The sequence below is a fragment of the Halyomorpha halys genome, unplaced genomic scaffold (genome assembly GCF_000696795.3).
Source record: "Halyomorpha halys isolate HHAL.00 unplaced genomic scaffold, Hhal_1.1 Scaffold82.1, whole genome shotgun sequence".
Classification (NCBI taxonomy): Eukaryota; Metazoa; Arthropoda; class Insecta; order Hemiptera; family Pentatomidae; genus Halyomorpha; species Halyomorpha halys.
In genome coordinates, this window is record NW_027109449.1 from 273369 (window position 1) to 291870 (window position 18502).

The window sequence follows — 18502 nt, forward strand, 5'->3', positions numbered from 1 at the left end:
TAATTAAACATGAATTATAAATTATGGGGAAATGAAGAAATAATACAGTTAGTTAAAAATACAATTAATAAATTTTATATATACAATTTAATATAAACAATTTAGGTTCCGTGTGATATTTAAATTTTGTCTTAATTGAATGTGTTTTGTACGCTTTTTAGGGATGTTTTGTCGTACTTCCCAATTTTCTTTTGTATAATGGGATTGTTCTTAATGGTAGTGAGATAGAAAAAGCTTTGTGTACTCTTTAATCGTTCTAAGCTGTAAGTCAGGCAGGATACTTGAAATTCGAGTGTACCGAGGATAGTTACTTACCATCCTCATATTTTGGATTACCTTTAGTTTTCTATAGTTAATTGCAAATTAGAAGTGATTCAATTATTATTGATTTAAAAAAAAAATCTTAATCATAGATTAAATATTGGAAAAATATATTAATCATAGATTACAGAATGGAATCTGACAGATTCTCAAGCTGCTCGATTATGAAGTCTTAATAATCATCTTATTACCTCGAAATCGATTGAACTTTTCCAGGAAGATCCTTTGAGTGATAGTGACGGGTGATCGGTTCAAATATCATCACCTTGAGAAAAGTGAAAGATTTTTTTTTTTAAATGTGCGGGGAATATCTGGACTTTTAAAGATTATCTTTAAAGAAGCAGTTTGCCGTAGCCTGTTTCAGTTCAAGGAGAGATGCGCTCTGACGACACGGGCAAGTTACACGAACTGCAACATTTCCCCATACTTCGTGAAAAGGCACAATGCGGGCATCATTTGAAGAAGACTAAAATGCAATCCGCTTAGATTAATGCACTTTAAGAACTGCTAAGATCTAACTTACTTGATTAATACAATAATGTATTCATTTCTCCGTCAATAATTAAATTATACGTTCATTCCCTATAAAGAAGTACGACAAATACTTTTATATTGTTCACACGTAAATCAATAAGGAAGGTGTAAATGAAACTTTATTAAAAATAATTAATTATAAAAGTGATACAAGGATGTTTAAATGCCACGAAGATTTTATAGCTTATGGTATCTAAATGTTTGTAATGGGGAAGCGCCTTAATAGCTTTTCTATTTGTGGTTAAATTTATAAAGCTTATAAAATAAAAAATAGTTCGCTTCCTCACTACCAAAGGTAGGAAAACGTTCATGCAAAATTTAAAAAGGAAAAAATTATGGCCAGCCAATTGAAAAGTTTCACAGCATCATACTTTTGCTTAGAGTTGTCTTGTCTAATTTACTTGACAGACCTACATTTAAAAAACTCTTTTGAGTTGTTCTAAAGCTTGATGAATGTTTAAAATTAGTCTTGACTTAGTCTTAGACACATTTTAGTAAATGTCGTCCATTAATTTTTGTTGAACTTACACAAATTTTCGATTTTTAAAACGAATTTTCTATGACAAAACTTATTCAGAGTTGGTAATAGGTGTAGACCAGCTTTATTTTATCATTTTTTTCTACTAACTTTAGCTAATCCTTCCAAAAAACTAATCATCTGGATATTTTAAGAATGGCTCGCACAATAGATTTTATTCTGAAACACACGATTACAGATTACTAAATACTACAAGGGGAGAAAAGGATCTTGATTTTTATTTTTCTAAAATGATCAAAAAAAACTACTGCAAAATGTTTTGATGACGGATAGGATGGTAAATTGTTAAAAAAGGGTACACAAGTTTAAATGGTTTAATATTTAAATATCAAATACACAGTTGTATTAAACGCTTTAAGTTTAAGAATAGAGGATTCTCATGTCAACCTTCTCCCGAACCCTTAGGAATAAGTGAGATATCTTGTTTTCCACTGAAGCCTTCAATTTTATTAATATAGCAATGGCTTAGTTTTCTGGTGCCAAATAACAAATAACTATCGTTTATTGCATCAAAAGAGTTTAAATGCACACAAAAACAAAAAATCACTACTCATAGATTATATCAAAAATAATTTACAACATTTGGAAGAAACCTGAGTCATACATGTACACTATTAAAATTTCAGACCGCCTTATGTTGCGAATGGGCCAGGTAAAACATTTGTTTGTATCTTATGAAAATTCATGTATAAGTTTTTTCGGCCTGTTATATAGGAAGCTATTTTTGTGATTTTGTATACATTTAAACTCAATCAATAAAACAACTCACGATACATTATTTTTTTATTCTGCATCCGAAAACAAATATCACCTCACAACGCCATTACAGCAGCACATTTTAATATAATTTAAACTGACCAAACGAAGTAGGACAAAATATTTTTTAAATGTATAAACAAATTTGCGTATTAATCAAAATTTTTGCCTTACTCCACTAATCTGTACGAAACAGAAGAGTGGTTTAGAACCCTTTGAACTCCACGAGAGGGTACAAATGGGACGTTTGTAAATAACATAGATATAAAATTTGGATCTGCTTTTTCTTCCATATAAAGGCTTAAAATATAAAATATATTGATATGCCTTGCTTTCCAACAGTTGAAGTTACGTCGGATTTTGATAACTTATTCAAGACGCGGATTTTTTTTTTTTTTTTTTTTACTTTAGTGGATGCAGTTTTTAGTTTTGTAATTGTTCACACACTCCTTTATACGATCAATAATTTTTTTTTCTTATTTTACACAAAAAAGCAAATCAATTAGTATTTAATAACCACTAACTATATTCAGAGCAAAGGAAGCATAAGATAATATAAAAAAATTCTAAATATATGTAAAATATTTACATTTAGCTCCAAGGGTGCATTGGTAAGAACCTTCGGACGTGTATTAAATATTTGTCAACCTATTATTACCAAAGAGAGTTCCATAGATTACAGCCATACCACGTCGGTACACCCTTTGTCAATCTTAACTTTGCCATAGCCCTGAAATCGGTGTAAATCAAACCATAATAATACTTAACATATTTTTTTTTTTATAACCGCAGATCCCATTGTCACCTAGATTAAATTTTTGGTCAATTATCACTGCCTAATAAAAACACATGCTTCTTACAAACTGTTCTAAAACGATTGTGTAAAAGAAATAGTAAATTTTCCTTTGCTATCACATGGTTATAACAAAAGGATATTATTATATAATTCTTTCTTCCGAAAGTGAGAAAAGTGAAAATTGGATATCCCATTTAGAGACTTGTAAAGAAACAAGGGCTGTATCACGCATGCCTTTCTTCAGGTCTAGGCTTTAAGATTATTGAAAGGTAAAAGAGAACTTATAAAAACATGGCTACCAACAACGTATTAATAAACGGCTCATGCGTAACGAGAGAAATCGTTACAAAATAATGACAATTCCTCATTAAAATCCTTCTATTGAATTTTTCAAACTGTACAATAGATCATAAATATAGCAATCTCTCCAATAATCAAATAAGAATTGATTGTTCTCCAGGTTTGATTGTTCTCAAATTTATAAATATAAATCATTAGATGAAAATTTATTATTTGATATTTACAATGATGCAAATTTATCTGTCATATTATTTATAAAATATGATGAGAAGATGGTTGTGGGTACGATCAGTGAAGAACATAAAGTACTAAAAACATATTTAATCAGTGCCAACGTTTCAGTCAGATTATCAGGCCTTCATCAGGGTGACAGGTAAATAACAATATGTAATAAAACTGTATGGCAATAATATATAGTAAAATGATATCACATAAAATCTTTATTAATATTATTTTATAATAAGATCAGAAAAAATGCAAGATATTTGTACACTTATTTTTTCATTAAAAAAAATAGGAAGTGAGTCAAACAAGTTTAATACGAAATAATAATATCAACTGAAAACGACTGAAAGTCCTGAATATCTATAGCATTTTTTTTAACGGGAAGAGTTAAGTTAACTGAACACCAAGGACCTCTTACGTCCTTGCTGAAAAGACAACACAAATATTTGTTGCAAGATGTCATTATTTAATGTTTGGTAAAGTGAAACAAAGGTGTAACGTTAAATATCAAAAGTCCTTCCTTTCCTTTTACGTTACATCATTAGTCCCTATCTTTGATCTTAAAGCACACATGAACTAGAGATAGCCCCAAAGATTTTTTTAGGAGAGAGAGAGATAGAAAAGAAGATATATAATAATACATCTTGCTGTTACTGGATGATGTAAAGGTGTCCAGACAGTAACATTATTTTATGAAGGGCATTGTATGGCATAACAGCCCTGTAAGACGAGCTGAAAGTCATAGAGAGAAAATGATCCTTACGAACCTGCCTCCTCTTCATAACTATTGAAGATGTGTAATGATACATTAGCGATAACCCATAACTTTGACTGTTGTGCACTTAACACGGAATAACTAAAAGAATAAATAATACTTAAAAATATATTAGAAGCGTTTGGAAAGGAGGAAACCTATGAAAATAAGGTAATCTCCTTTATGTCCAAAGTAGACCGTTTTAATACTCTCAAATGAATCTTGAATGGATATAAGAATTCACTTAAATAATCTTAAATATACATACATAAGGTCAAACAATTTGAAACGTCGATTTTAGTTTTAAAAATCCACTGCCAATTCTACTTCATTATTATTATTTTATTGCAATATACGGTTTACGACGATATGGTTATGTATTGTTACAATATCTTACCCAAAAAGCAATAATAAATGAGCAAAAGCGTGTGTTAATAGTTTTACATCTATTTGTTAGTTCATAATAATTTATTCTTCAGTTCTGGAGGTATTTTATTAATTACAATAATTGAATAACAACGTATTTGAAAATGTATTGTTTTAAAATATGTGGGCATTGTATCAGGAATTTTTTGTTTCTTTCCCATGGTTATGTAGTTCCAACACAGATATGATGCGATACATAATTATAATTAACTGTTTTGGTACTAGATAATCACTAGATAAAACAATTTCTTCCAAAATCCGTCAAATCACATTTTATTTATTTGTTTTTTGTAAAATTCTTTTTCAAAATAATAAATTTATCTTATTAAATTATAAATTATAAAAAAGTGATATGGATTATACGTTTAAAAGTATATATTAATTATTTATAATCTTAATATTTTCTTGAGACTGGTAATTTTTTAATAAATAATCCAAATTTTATCCATTATAGTCTCAAAACCTTTTTTTTCTCTTATAAGTCCGACGTTTCGGCCAATCCGGCCATCTTCAGGGACAATCTTAATACAACTTTGAAACCATATAATTTAAACAACTCTAACTTCATGCAGGCTATTATTTGTGATAAAAGTTTAAGGAATAGTGTCTGCTGATAAAGGATTTTGACTTTGTTTTATGTGATATTTGACTAATTAGATATTGATGTTTTTGACTTGGGCAGAATTGCCTGCATGAAGTTAGAGTTGTTTAAATTATATGGTTTCAAAGTTGTATTAAGATTGTCCCTGAAGATGGCCGGATTGGCCGAAACGTCGGACTTACAAGAGAAATAAAAGGTTTTGAGACTATAATGGATAAAATTTGAATTATTTATTAAAGTATATATTAAATTATACTGCCACCCTTTGAAAGACCTTTATATCTTACCTTTAAAAATTTACTTTGAACCAATATTAGTCAATTTACGTTAACGACGTTTCAATATTTCAATGAAGTAATTATAATTAAATATAATACGGGGAATCTCTATTAGGAGTGGGCCGGGAAGGGAAAGTTCCTTCTAATTATTATTAGTATTATAATATTAAGAGATTGTAATGTCGTCGTCATCGTACATAAACCAATCCCTTAATTTTTATACTCTGGATTACCCGGATATAAGTTCTACTAATCTGCTGAGCTACCGCACTCCATTTATTATTTATGATAATTGATTGAAATAATTACGTACATTGTAATAGATAAAAAAATATTCAATAATTTCTTGTCCAACTACCAAACACTAGTATCATAACCTTTCAAACAAGCATTGAAAGATTTCCAGGACATGAGAACTTGGATGAGCAAGTATAAATGACGAAATCGTGCTGAGGCACGCTTCGTACGATAAAGGAAATCGTGTAGGAAATCTGGAGGCCAAGGATTAATCCAGTTCCCTATTGCTTTTGTTCGGTGAGCTGAAGATGGAGGAGATAAAGATAGATTTATTTGGCCTGTTGATGTTGCGAGGACACGGATGAGGCATCCTTAAGACTCGGTGAGAAAACACGCAGAGTTGGGAGGCAAGAAGCTGATGCGGCATGTGAAAAAGTTGATTGGAATCCGGAACTGAGGGTAAAAGCAGAGAAGGGTGACTATCGGCTTATGCTGATTAAGAAGGCAGTGACTCAACGAGTATGACCGTCGCAGGTGAATTTCGATTTTTCGTGCCAGCCAAATTCCTTGAAATTTCAGATGAATCAACTGCATAAGTAGAACTCGATTCTAGATATAGGGTAACTGACATCATTTCCATTCCTTTTAGATTGACCGAAATTGGTAATTATATTTCATTTTAATGTGAGTTGTATTGCATAAAGAGTTATAAGAATAAAACGTTTCTCAAATTATATTAATTGAAGGGTTTCCTCTAATAAAGTCCCTATTAATAAAATGATTTTAAAGGGTAAAAAGCTTCTTTCGACTTATTCTTAGGTAGCTATAGTATCGGTCCTGCTTCTACTGAACGATGGATTTTATTCGCTAAACTGAAGACATCTCTGCTTTGCTTGAATAATGAAACAAAAAATGTTTTGTTCATTTTATTCTCAGTTTCACGTATTCTATAGATTTAACAGTTGATTGAGGTTACTTTGTGATAGCCCTATAAGCTTCGGTACAGTCTGTAGGGCGACCTCAGTAGAGAAATTAACCGTAGTTTACGATAATAGCTTTTCTTCATTTCTAGAGGTATTTTATTAATTACAATCATTGAATAACAACGTATTTGATAATGTATTTTTTAAAAATATGTTGGCATTGTATTAGGAATTTTTTGTTTCCTTCCCATGGTTATGTAGTTCCAACACAGATATGATGCGATACATAATTATAATTAACTGTTTTGATACTGTTTTTTTTGAAAAATTCTTATAAATACTAGCTTTGCTATACGTCCACAACAAAATAAACAATATAAATAAATACTAAATAAATCAATAAATAAATCAAAACTTATTTTTTGTCACGTGTGCCACTATCCTAACAAGGCAGCAATGTATTTATTTGGTCAAAGGTAAGGCTTATATTTCTTTACCATATAAAATTGAAGAACTATTAAAAACTTTTCATAGGGCGTCTTTCTATTGATATTTGAATTAATGATTATTTTCATTAACAAATCTCATATTTTAGAACATTTCTAATTAACGTTCTCAATTTGTTATCTTATCCATAGGAAGGATTGTATTTGTATTTTAATTCGGTTTAAAAATGAATTAAAAAAATCGGGAGCGAGCCCGAAGATTCCATACCTTATTCCTTACAAAACCTCTTTACCTATTTTCCCTATTTATTTTAATGTAACAATATCCTGATACAAAACAAGTTTTACATCCGTAAAGATCAACTGGAAGAATAACACACGTTTACAAAATATCACATCTTGAATTTTGATTTTATAATTTTGGTTGGTTTACTTCTTTTTTTGCTGAGGTGAAACGGAAAATAAATTCCGTTTCCATTATCACGAACAGATTTTGTTTTTCAAATCCCCATTATGTAATTCCAGTTTAGTAGCACAAAAATCATGAACATTTTTCATAGAACCGGAAGTACTCAACGTATCAACGTCAATTTTTTGTAGTATCAAAAGAACGTTAAAATTAATTTAATGGCACAAACTGGACTCTTCTAGGTAAATTTGAATTAGAGGTGTAAGATAATGTATTTATATTATAACTCTTTAAATATATTTAAGTTTGTTTGAATTTCCATAAAATTTAGAAAATATATCGTTTATTGGTATCATCGGAATCTGAGAAGATCCTTTTTGCAAAATATTCCAACAAATTCACACTCTCAAGAAACAGAAAATATTGACTGAAAAGACATGGCGCTTTAATTTATGAAAAAAAAAAAGAAGACAAAAAGCATAATATGGATATGAACAGAAAAAAATAAATATCAATGTATACCAATTCAATTTTTTGATCTTATACATCTTTCCTGTTGGATATATGATATGGAAAGGGGTGTTGATTGATGGAAAAATATTGGAAAAAATGTATAACCACCCACAATGTTAACATTTTATAGAGAATATTAATTTGAAACAACTAAGGGACAGAGGATTAGCTCCATAAACTTGTTCCAAAGTTTCAGTCTAAGTTGTAAGCTTTCGTCAGTGTTAAGCGAAACAAATGATAACGAGTAGTTGAAGTTTGAACGTAAGAGGAAATAATGAGTCTTAAAAATATTAATAAGTTTTATAACTAAATTTTTAGAAATAGTTTCAGATATGAGTTGATATTTATAGTTTTATTAGATAAAATTAAGGAATGAACTGCTTTAACAATTTCGACAACAACAATATGACAATGTGATATGTAATATGTATTTGTGTGATTGTGCAGAACTAAACAATGTTGAATGAAATGATAAAATGAAATATATTTTCCAAATTATAATTTTATGACATTTATTGTGGTAAAGAGAACAATTATTTATGGAAATAAGAATAACAATAAACAAGTTTCTAGTTTACTAAGATAAAAATATTTTTTTGCGATAAAAGATGAAAGAAAGATTGAATTATATTGCTCCTAAATGTGTAATTGATTCGAGTTAAAAATTAAGACTGATGATTCACGGCCGGGTATAAAATTAGAGACATGGACGAAAGAGAAAAATACACTAATTATCGACGTTTGCTGCCCATAAAACTTTTACCACTCCGCGTTGGAATTTGGGAAATAAGGTGTCTACCGGGTTTCGAACGTGTGGTTAAGATATAGTAGCTACACGTTTAATCGCACAAGGATTGCGTATCTGAGAACGCAATCCCATACCCGGCTATTTAGTGCAACTCAACCCCCGATAATCTAAGATATAATGCCTATAACGAAATGATATATTTGCGTAATCGTATTTGCAATGATTCGCTCATTGCTCGTTCATCAATCGAACGGATTCTTGCAATGAGTATGGTAAGAACTAATTGGGATGGAACGCAGTTCCTTTGGGGTATTGAAATTGTTTTCAAGGTGTGAAAAAAAAAATCATACGATGTTTTAATTATAATTTTATGACTTTAGGTGCTTCGATGAAAAAATATTCAGCGTAGTAAGCGTTTTGTTAATGGCCCACTTCGAAATAGTCGTCAACTTTAGAATGTGATCAAACCGACAATCGCTTCAAACTACTTCAGACTACGTCACTGCTTCACTCTCTGTCTCCATAAACTCGTTTATTGTTAATTAAAATGAGTTGATAATAAAATTAAAACTTTTTCATTACATTTAACACCAGTTCTACGAATTGAGTATATATTTTCAATTTGCAATTTCTTAACTTTATATTTTCTCATTTGTTTTGTTTTCCGTAGCTATTCCAGTGTTACTTCATCATAACGAGCACTAATAATCTTTAGTTTTTATTTCGCTAGAGACTATTAATTAAATTCAAACCTCTCAACTATGTGTATATAGATAGCGCCACTCTAGGTATAGAGATACAATTAACATATATAATTAATAAATACAAGCAACATCCGAGAAACATTTTGTCGAGAAAGAAACTCTTACTTTAACCGAAGAAGTGCCTAATTCAACTTCAATAGAAAAGAAACAACTTAAATTCAACTGCTGAAGCATCAAATTTAACTTCAGAAGCACCTACTTTGACTTTTAATGTTCCTTCAGAACATAGATCATTTCGATTTTTGAGAAAAAGTCGGTTGCCGGATCATCTTAATGATTATGAATGTAAAATTTTTAAACAAGTGTGGGAGACTATTATTTATGTTTCAACTATGTGTATGTAGATGTAAATGTGTTTTTGCAGCATGTGAGTGGTTTATTTTCTTAATTTAATTATACTGTTATGGATATAATATTGCCCTATCATTTAAAAAGTTAATTAATAATAATACAAACAAATTAAAAGTATCACAGACTCTTTAAAATGTAAATCTGTTACAGAATATGGATAAATGATTGTAACAATTAATATTAATTAAGAAATTATCAATAATTGTACCAATTATTCTATCGAATCTTCTGCTACATCTAAAAGAAATAGTTATTGTAATAATTAACTTTCCAAACAAAAAGTTTTTGTTATACCTTATCACTGCTTTTATACATACTAAAAAATGTTCCTAATATTATATTATATTATATTAATTTTCGAATTACCTCTTTGAAAAAAATGCCACAAACAAAGTGATCACAGAGCTTTTCAAACCAAAGCCTTCTGCAACTGACCCAAATATATTTTATCTTACTACTGCACTTTAACCTATTGCGTTCGTCCAGATCACTCAACTGTTCACAATTCCATCAGACAGTAAAACAAATTTTGTAGACCAAATACTAAATTGCAATGTACTTTAGCCTGTACATAAATAATATTCCATATACTTTCTAATTTTTCAATGTTTTATCAGTGACAGGATTGTGTTTCTTAATATTGAAAATTACAATTATGTTTTATCCTCACAACTTGCCCTCTCAAGTTTCCCTGCTCCTTGAAATGTAACAAATTATTTTAAGATAATTTTATTGAGATCATAAAGAATTATTTAAAGTATTAAATATTAATAAACTTATTTAAAATTAAGTTAGGAGAATATTTCCTCATCAAATACTGAGAGCATGAAGAGCATTTGTCAATTTTTAAGGGGCCGGTGGGGATTTGTTTATCTCGTAAGCAAGCATAGCATTAAAGCGGTAATAATAATCCCTGGGTTATTACGCATAACAATAGAACATATCGCACTAGTATTTCTAAAGTGACACAACTCAAAATTCAAGACAACTGACAATGTGACACTCTTGCCTATGGAGGGGGAATAGCATTAACCCTAGCAGCACCAAGGGGGGGGCTCGCCGAGCCCTCACTTCTGATTTTTTTTAATACTGCTCTCAAAAAATTTTTTACAGACAAGGAAAAAAATCTATTTACCTAAAATTTATCTACCAACATGTTGGAATTGATTTGAAAAATATTTGATAAGGAGGAAGAGTACGAAAAATTATTTGTGTTAGAAAAATGAGATGAGGGCGGGTGGAGCCCCCCCCTTGGTGCAGGGAAGGGACCTGAGGTTCATCAAAATCAGAAGCCAGATTGGCTGCTCACGGAAGTGCACCAGCTCGCCCATACTCTCACTACTGGTCTGATTTCCTCAGTTTTTTTTACTTAAAAATATTTTCGGACTGATATGTTTCTTTGGTTTTTTAGTTGTTCTGAAAAGAGTTGACACATGTGAACCTGCTGAATCTAGTGATGAGCATTTGTAAACATAAACATTTTATTCTTATACCTAAGTTCAGACAATAGAATTTTTTTTGTTTTAAAATATTCATGAAATTGAAAATAATTAAAGTTTCAGCGACCCTAGGTTTTTGTTGTATCATGTATTCTTATTCTTTTTTTAATTCCAAATTAAAACATTTTGATAATAAAGCATATAGAAATCTTAGGTCCTTATTTTTTTTAAATAATCCTTATTCTACCATCTTATTTACAGAAGTAAGAAGAAATTATTATATTTCAAAAGAGTAAGTTTACCATAAAAGGAAAATTAATGATATAAGGGTTAAAATCAAGTGAGGGCTTGTGGAGGTCGTCTTGGGAAGTGTAGGGCTCGGCGAGCCCCCCCTTGGAGTAGGCCGTAATGAATACTACCTTGGTGCTGCTAGGGTTAAGGCAGCAAGAGTGACACAAGTGCCCTCTGGCGGACAAGCTCTGAAGCTAGGTTGATACAGTTTTGATGATTCATAAAGATATATTTACCAATTTCTTTCATAGTCATAACTCAAAAACACCGATTTTTGAGTTGTGTCACTTTAGAAATACTAGTGCGATATGGTCGATGGAATAGTACGTAGTATATACGTATGTTGAAACATTCGAGATACAGAAAAATACATTTCATATTGACATATAATAAACCAAAAAAGTAAGGCGCCACAGGAAAATTCAAATAGAACCAAAGGCGTACCCAGGATCAAAACTAGGAGGGGGGCAAGCCATAGTCAATCAGGTTGTGACATTGCAGCACAAAAAAGGCAAATGAATCCGAAATTTACAGAAAATTATATATACTTGTCGTAATGCTTTATTAGTTATTACAATCAGTATTTACTTGAAAAAATAATTAATTTTTATAAAATTAATAATATTTTCACTTCCACGGGGGGGAGGGTAGCTGCTCCATCCTGCCCCCTTTGGGTGGGTACTCCTATGAATAGAACACTAACATGGACATAAAATGAATAGTAGATTTCAGATTCCTAAAGAAAATAGTGTAAGGAAAAGTGACTCGCCATCTCTGGGCTTATTCCAGGAAAAAAAAATGAAAGAACCAATCTACTAAGAGACTTAGATCATGGCCTTCAGCTTAACAGCGGTGGCAGGTTGATTAGGATGTCGAAAGCTACGGTAGAGGATCTGAGTTTTCGGAGAAATGTAGCCCCAAGCAAAATGTGAGCGAGAGAATCCAAAAAATTATACATCACCACAGAAGGAAATTTTCATCAAACTTTCCATTCTGAGAGGATGTAACCGAAACAAAACGAATGAATTATTCATTGCGGAATTCAATTTACGAGCTTTACGCATTTCTTCTAATTTTAGAACGCCAATCGTAATAGCGTATTTGCTTGAAAATTTTAGATTAATTCAGAGGAGATAGCATCCTAAATTAGAAATATGGTAACACCGTGACAAAAGTGACGTCTGTGTTACAGCATGCTTAACAATTTTTCTTTACTTTAAAAATTGGTGTATCCTTCTTGAAAACATTAATATTTCTTTTTAGCAATTGCTGTAAGAGTAATCCCTCGTCCAAGTTTGCCAAAGAAGATACTTATAGATTTGTATTTGTTGTAGAACCGAGTTAAAACTAATTCAGGATTGGATAATAGATGCAACTTTGTCTATTAAGAGAATTGACAAAACAAATAGAAAATTTTATTATTTCCCAGTACTTTTGACTGGATTTCCCAATTTAGCGGAGGTATGTGAAGAATTCCTTGACCCAATTTTTCTAAACAAGCTTGGAAATCTGTCCTATCTGAATAGTGTTTATAAGTCATTTTGGATTTAATAACCTTTTTTAAATCTTTGACAATAATGGTCCCCGTTTGAACTAGGTTCACAAATCTCGAATTTCTAACTTCTCGCATTTTTAAATTATTGAAGGACCCTCCCCTGCTCCCATTTTAACGACGGTCTTGAATAAAACACCGACTTCTAGTTCGAGGCTGGATTTAACTCGAGGAAATACATTTTCTGTTCCAGCCAAGGATGAACAATGAGGTTGGGAGGCCATTTGTGACTCACCTAGCTGCTATAAAGTGAGTGTAATTTTATTGGATTAGACAAAAAAACAGAGAGTTGAACTTATGACAACATTACCTCTCATTCCCTTTGTAGCGCCGGCCTTAGAAAGGTGCGACTTTTGCGGCCGCACCAGATTTTAAAATCAATTAGAATAAAAATAAATTAAAACTCAGTTTAAAGTTATGTCTCAAATTTCATATGAAATAAAATCAAAAGCTGATTTATTGTGATTGAACGATCAGCCAAGATTACCATACATCAAATAACATCAAAGGGTATATGGAGACGGCAAACAGCATTTGAAATTATGAAGATGGTCAGGGGTGCGGACAAAAGAAACAAAAATAATTAACTACTATTTATTTGCCGACGTTTCGCCCCACTTTGTAGAGCTTCATCGGGGTTTTTAAAGTTGAGAGCTTTCGAAACTTTGCAAAGTTTCAATAATTTAGGATTTGAAAATTCAAGCAACTTTCTCTATTAAGAGGAATTGACAAAACATACAGCAAAATGTATTCAGCAAAGTTTCGAAAACTCTCAACTTGAACACTCCTGATGAAGCTCAACAAAGTGGGGCGAAACGTCGGCAAATAAATAGTTGTTAACTATTTTCTTTTCTTTTAATCGCATCCCTGATAATCTTCTTCATAATTTGAAATGGCCAATTATGGCATATACATATGTGCACATATTATAATATTAGATTCGTTAATAATATGAAGGAGAGGATCTGGCTTCAACTAAGGCCAGTTCAGTTCTATCCTTTTGTATTGATGCTTTTTTTTTTTTTAATTCAGAGAATCTTTCAGCATTATAGTAAGAGAAATCAAGGTATAATTTCTTTTCTGGTCAGAAAAATTTTATGTTTTGTTAATTACAACTTTGAAGATATTTTATGCAGACCAACTCGATGCTCAACTATATTTTGCTTTTGGCTTATTCCGGGCGTATAGTTCCATATCTGGTAATTGTAGTTCTTTTATATATACATAGTTTACCGTAAAACTCAAATATAAAACTCGAATATTTGATTATGTAGTGTTGTTTAATATATTTTAAAAATTTATTATTTATTTAATATACTTTACGTTTTACATTTAACTAATAAATATACTTTACTCTCTAATAAATTGTCCAATTTTTTAAATATTTACAAGAATTACATTTAATTATAAGAATATGGTCAGGGTTGCGGTTAAAAAAAGTACAAATAGTTTACTTAGTAATAGTTACTTACAAATAGTTGTAAACTATTTTTTTCTTTTTTTGACCGCAACTCTGACCATCTTCTTATAATTAAATGTAATTCTTTTAAATATTTAAAAAATTGGACAATTTATTAAAGAGTAAAGTATATTTATTAGTTAAATGTAAAGCGTAAAGTATATTAAATAAATAATAAATTTTAAAAATATATTAAACAACACTACTTAATCAAATATTTCCGTGCGACAAAGAAAGTAATAGATAACAAGGTGTGCGGCAAAGAAACCCGTCCTTCAAAGACCCGCCCTTGTTTTGACGAGTAATTCCCAGTCTCGCCATTCATCTTCCTATTTACTATAACTAATAAGAAATTCCCTGCCACATTGTCCTCTTCTCCTCTGCCGCTGATTAAATTATACACGAGTCTCAGCCTCAGTTATTGTCCTGCTAAAACATTCTCTTTAAAACAACTGACTTGAATAGATTGATCTTGCCGAACTGTTATGAATAATGAACAACCTTTCTCTACTACTATGTAATAAGTAAAATTGAAATATTGGTGATTTTTGATAGCTTGTTTTTATTTTAACTATTTTTTTTCAACGTTTCACAAATTTATTAGGCATAGTTAAACTCAACGAATGATGTTAACCATTTGTTCCTCCATTAACTAATTATTCTGTTATTATTGGAGAAAGGGTCGTCTCAAACTCAGACATTTCACGATGACCATGGAAAAGAAGTTGCGAAGCAAGCTAATGGAAGGAAATTTTTGTGGTCGTGGGGTCTATTGTTAGTTTGCGACAGAGGAATGAATCAAGTTCGTGATGAATTATCATCATTATTTGGCAAGGCAAAAATTTTCAAGTAGTTCTAGAGGTATTCGGTAGTTAACAATAGTATTAGATAGTTTTGTTGTCTTCAATCGTTCAACAAGGATTGCAAATCCGAAAAAGCTTTTAAATCATTTTTTTTTTTTTAATTTGGTTGTTAGATGAACAGACAGTATCTGCAAAAGTTTTGAGCTGTCTTAATTTTATTATGTGGCGATTTTAGATAGATTACAACGGCTATGCTTGATAAATATGAAATAATATTGGTTAAGAATTGTTATTATAATATTAGAAGCGAAACAATCGGGATTTTAATAGAAAAAAGGGTGATCATACTAATATTACAGTAAAACAATGCACTTTCGAAGAAAACAGTTTCACTGGGTATATCAGATCAAAGACTGAATGAATTGTTTATCAAATATTAGATTTATGTTTTGTTATTTGATATCTAAACTCTATTTGTTAGAACTTTAATACGACTAAGCGATGAAAAGAGCATTGCTATTTTAGGATGATATCTTTTCAATAGTTTCAGGTATAATATAGAGCCGACTATACTATTTCAAAATATTAATGACATTATTAAGTTATACAGATGGTGACAGGGGTGAGACTTTCCCTATTTAAAAAAAACAAAAGACAAGTGTCATACATTACCTTTGGAAAATATTCCTAAATAAAAACATTGATGGGTAAAAAGAGGTTTCATATAAAAACAGGTTTCATTAGAAAGCATATGCATAATGAATTTACTAAAATAAAACATTGTATATTATGACAACAAGAATGTTAGAACAACAAGAACAATGTTAGACAACAAGAATGTTTATCACTTTATTGATTAAACTGGCAAAACATGCTTGAGGAGGCCAGAACCGAGTAATGGGTTATCATGTTGATTGAGTAGGAAGAACAATAAAAAGTCATTCTTCATTTGCTTGAAAGAGAAAAAGATTGAATATGACAGCAGTTTCCAAAGTGAGTGCTGTGGCCCACTATGATATCCTAAGCATATGCTAATACAAGCAAATGCCACTTTCTCAGTATATAACAGAAAAAAAATAATAATAGCAAATATAGAGTGCATTCCAGCATTTATTTTGCACTGTTTTTCTACATATTTTTAAGCTTGACAAGGATGTTGCAAATTTTTTTTTAGCCCAATATGGATGCAGTGAATTATTTTAGTCTAAAAAAGGTGAAGTAGTGAGAAAGGTTTGGGAACAGCTGGTATGTAATACTGGTGAAAGAATAAATGTCAAGAATGTGTGAAAATTTCTCAGAAAAATCCAACATCTACAGAAGAAGATACCAATAGTCAAAAAGATACACAAGGAACTTAAGGAACAATTTCTTTAATCTTAACTTTTGAGTTTCCCCAGGTGGCTGATCTCATTATTATGATAATCTTAGAAAGAAAGAAAAAAAACAATATCTAGTGGATAAATACATGGAGTAAGAACAATATTTCTTATAATTAAATGTTCAATGTTTTTGACCACTATGATGCTACTGATAATGATTGTTGGTTTTGTCACTTAAGATATAAATAACATGAGTTGTCTAGAAGTCATTCTAGGCCAATTGAATAACCATTTATAAAATGGAGTACAAGGATGACTTAATATGACAGTACTCCAATTTATTTATCTAAAATTGTCTATGGCTACTTCCAACAGTGAAATGTTCATCTTATATAATGGTCATTAATGTTACGGATCATAAGCCCTGAGCTGTCTACAGAGGTTTCTGGCAATTCCAGAGTGCACATGAGGTGAAAAATACCATTAAAGAAGAATGAGCTTCTTCAAGAACTTTTTTGTTTTATTTAACAAGATGTTTGATGATTTAGAGTATACTTATTTTTTATTCTGTAAAACTTATCAAACAAGAGTACACTTCTCTTCTCCTGAGGAAGAGTGATTTTTTTACCAATACTGAAGAAAAATGCATGAATTACATTTTTTCCCAGGGTATTAGTTACAAATAGTATTAAAAAAAAAAATCAAACCTATTATTGAGATAGAAACTTTGTGAGGACCTTAAAAATTATAATAATAATAAGTACAAAAATTGAATTGATTATAATTCAAGCTTCGCAATAAATGAATAATTTGTAATCAATTAATCAAAGAAAAAAATTGATAGAATAAAGATAAAACTGTAAAATTAACCAAGACTTACCCTTAACTTGAATTATGAACACTTCCATCACCAAACATGAATTTCAAGTATGACAATTATACAAAAGAATGAGCTTTGCTAACAACTGAAAAAAAATATATATATACTGATCTACTAGATGCATATTTTCAAATAAAATAGGCTTGTTGAATTGAAATTTATTATAAATTATATCATGAAATACCCAACCAACTTGAAAAAACCTATTTTTGAGCATCATCTCTGCACATTATTTTTTATCAAAGCAAACTTCATAGAAAGGGAAAGAGGCTGTTTTGACTCATTTAATTTATTTATTTTTTTACAAAGGCAAAGTGGTTTATATGGAACAAAACTTTAGGAAAATGCTTTTTGAACCATAAATCCGTTAATGAAGCCAAAAAAACTAGACTAAATGAAACATAAATTATAAATGTGCATTATTTAATGTTTTAAAGGTTAAAGGTAGAAATAAACAAGAGATGTGAATATAAATACAACACTTCTATAAATATGATAGTATTATAAAAAAAAAATAGTTTTAAATATTAATATATGTTAATCATATCATTTGAATATGATAAGCATGTGATAAGGACAATAATCACTTAATATGATTCAATAAAAATTATCACTCTACAATTAAACTTTATTGTTATGCTCCGATTTTTTCAAATCTATTTATTATTTTTAAATGATGAAATTCAAATAAAACATTTTTTCGAAAATGTTGGATTTTTGTGGCTATAAGATATACTAGGTTCATCTACTGAATTAGATTCACATTTTATATCTAATTTCTTCACTATTCCTCCACTCTCCTCTTCTGGTTTCCCCTCCAAAAGATAATTTAATAATGA

The 18502-nt window shown here is 30.3% G+C and overlaps 1 long non-coding RNA gene across 2 annotated transcripts in view; it reads right to left on the reverse strand.

Annotated features, from left to right (window-relative positions):
• Nucleotides 1–502: 502 nt before the first annotated feature.
• Nucleotides 503–18502, reverse strand: part of LOC106692991 (uncharacterized) — a 34780-nt gene continuing 16780 nt past the window's right edge. For both annotated transcript variants that reach the window (XR_010843503.1, XR_010843502.1), the window contains exons 3-4: nt 17664–17748; nt 503–787 (exon numbers count right to left, since the gene is read on the reverse strand). This is a non-coding gene — a long non-coding RNA (uncharacterized lncRNA). The remainder of the gene's footprint in view (nt 788–17663; nt 17749–18502) is intronic.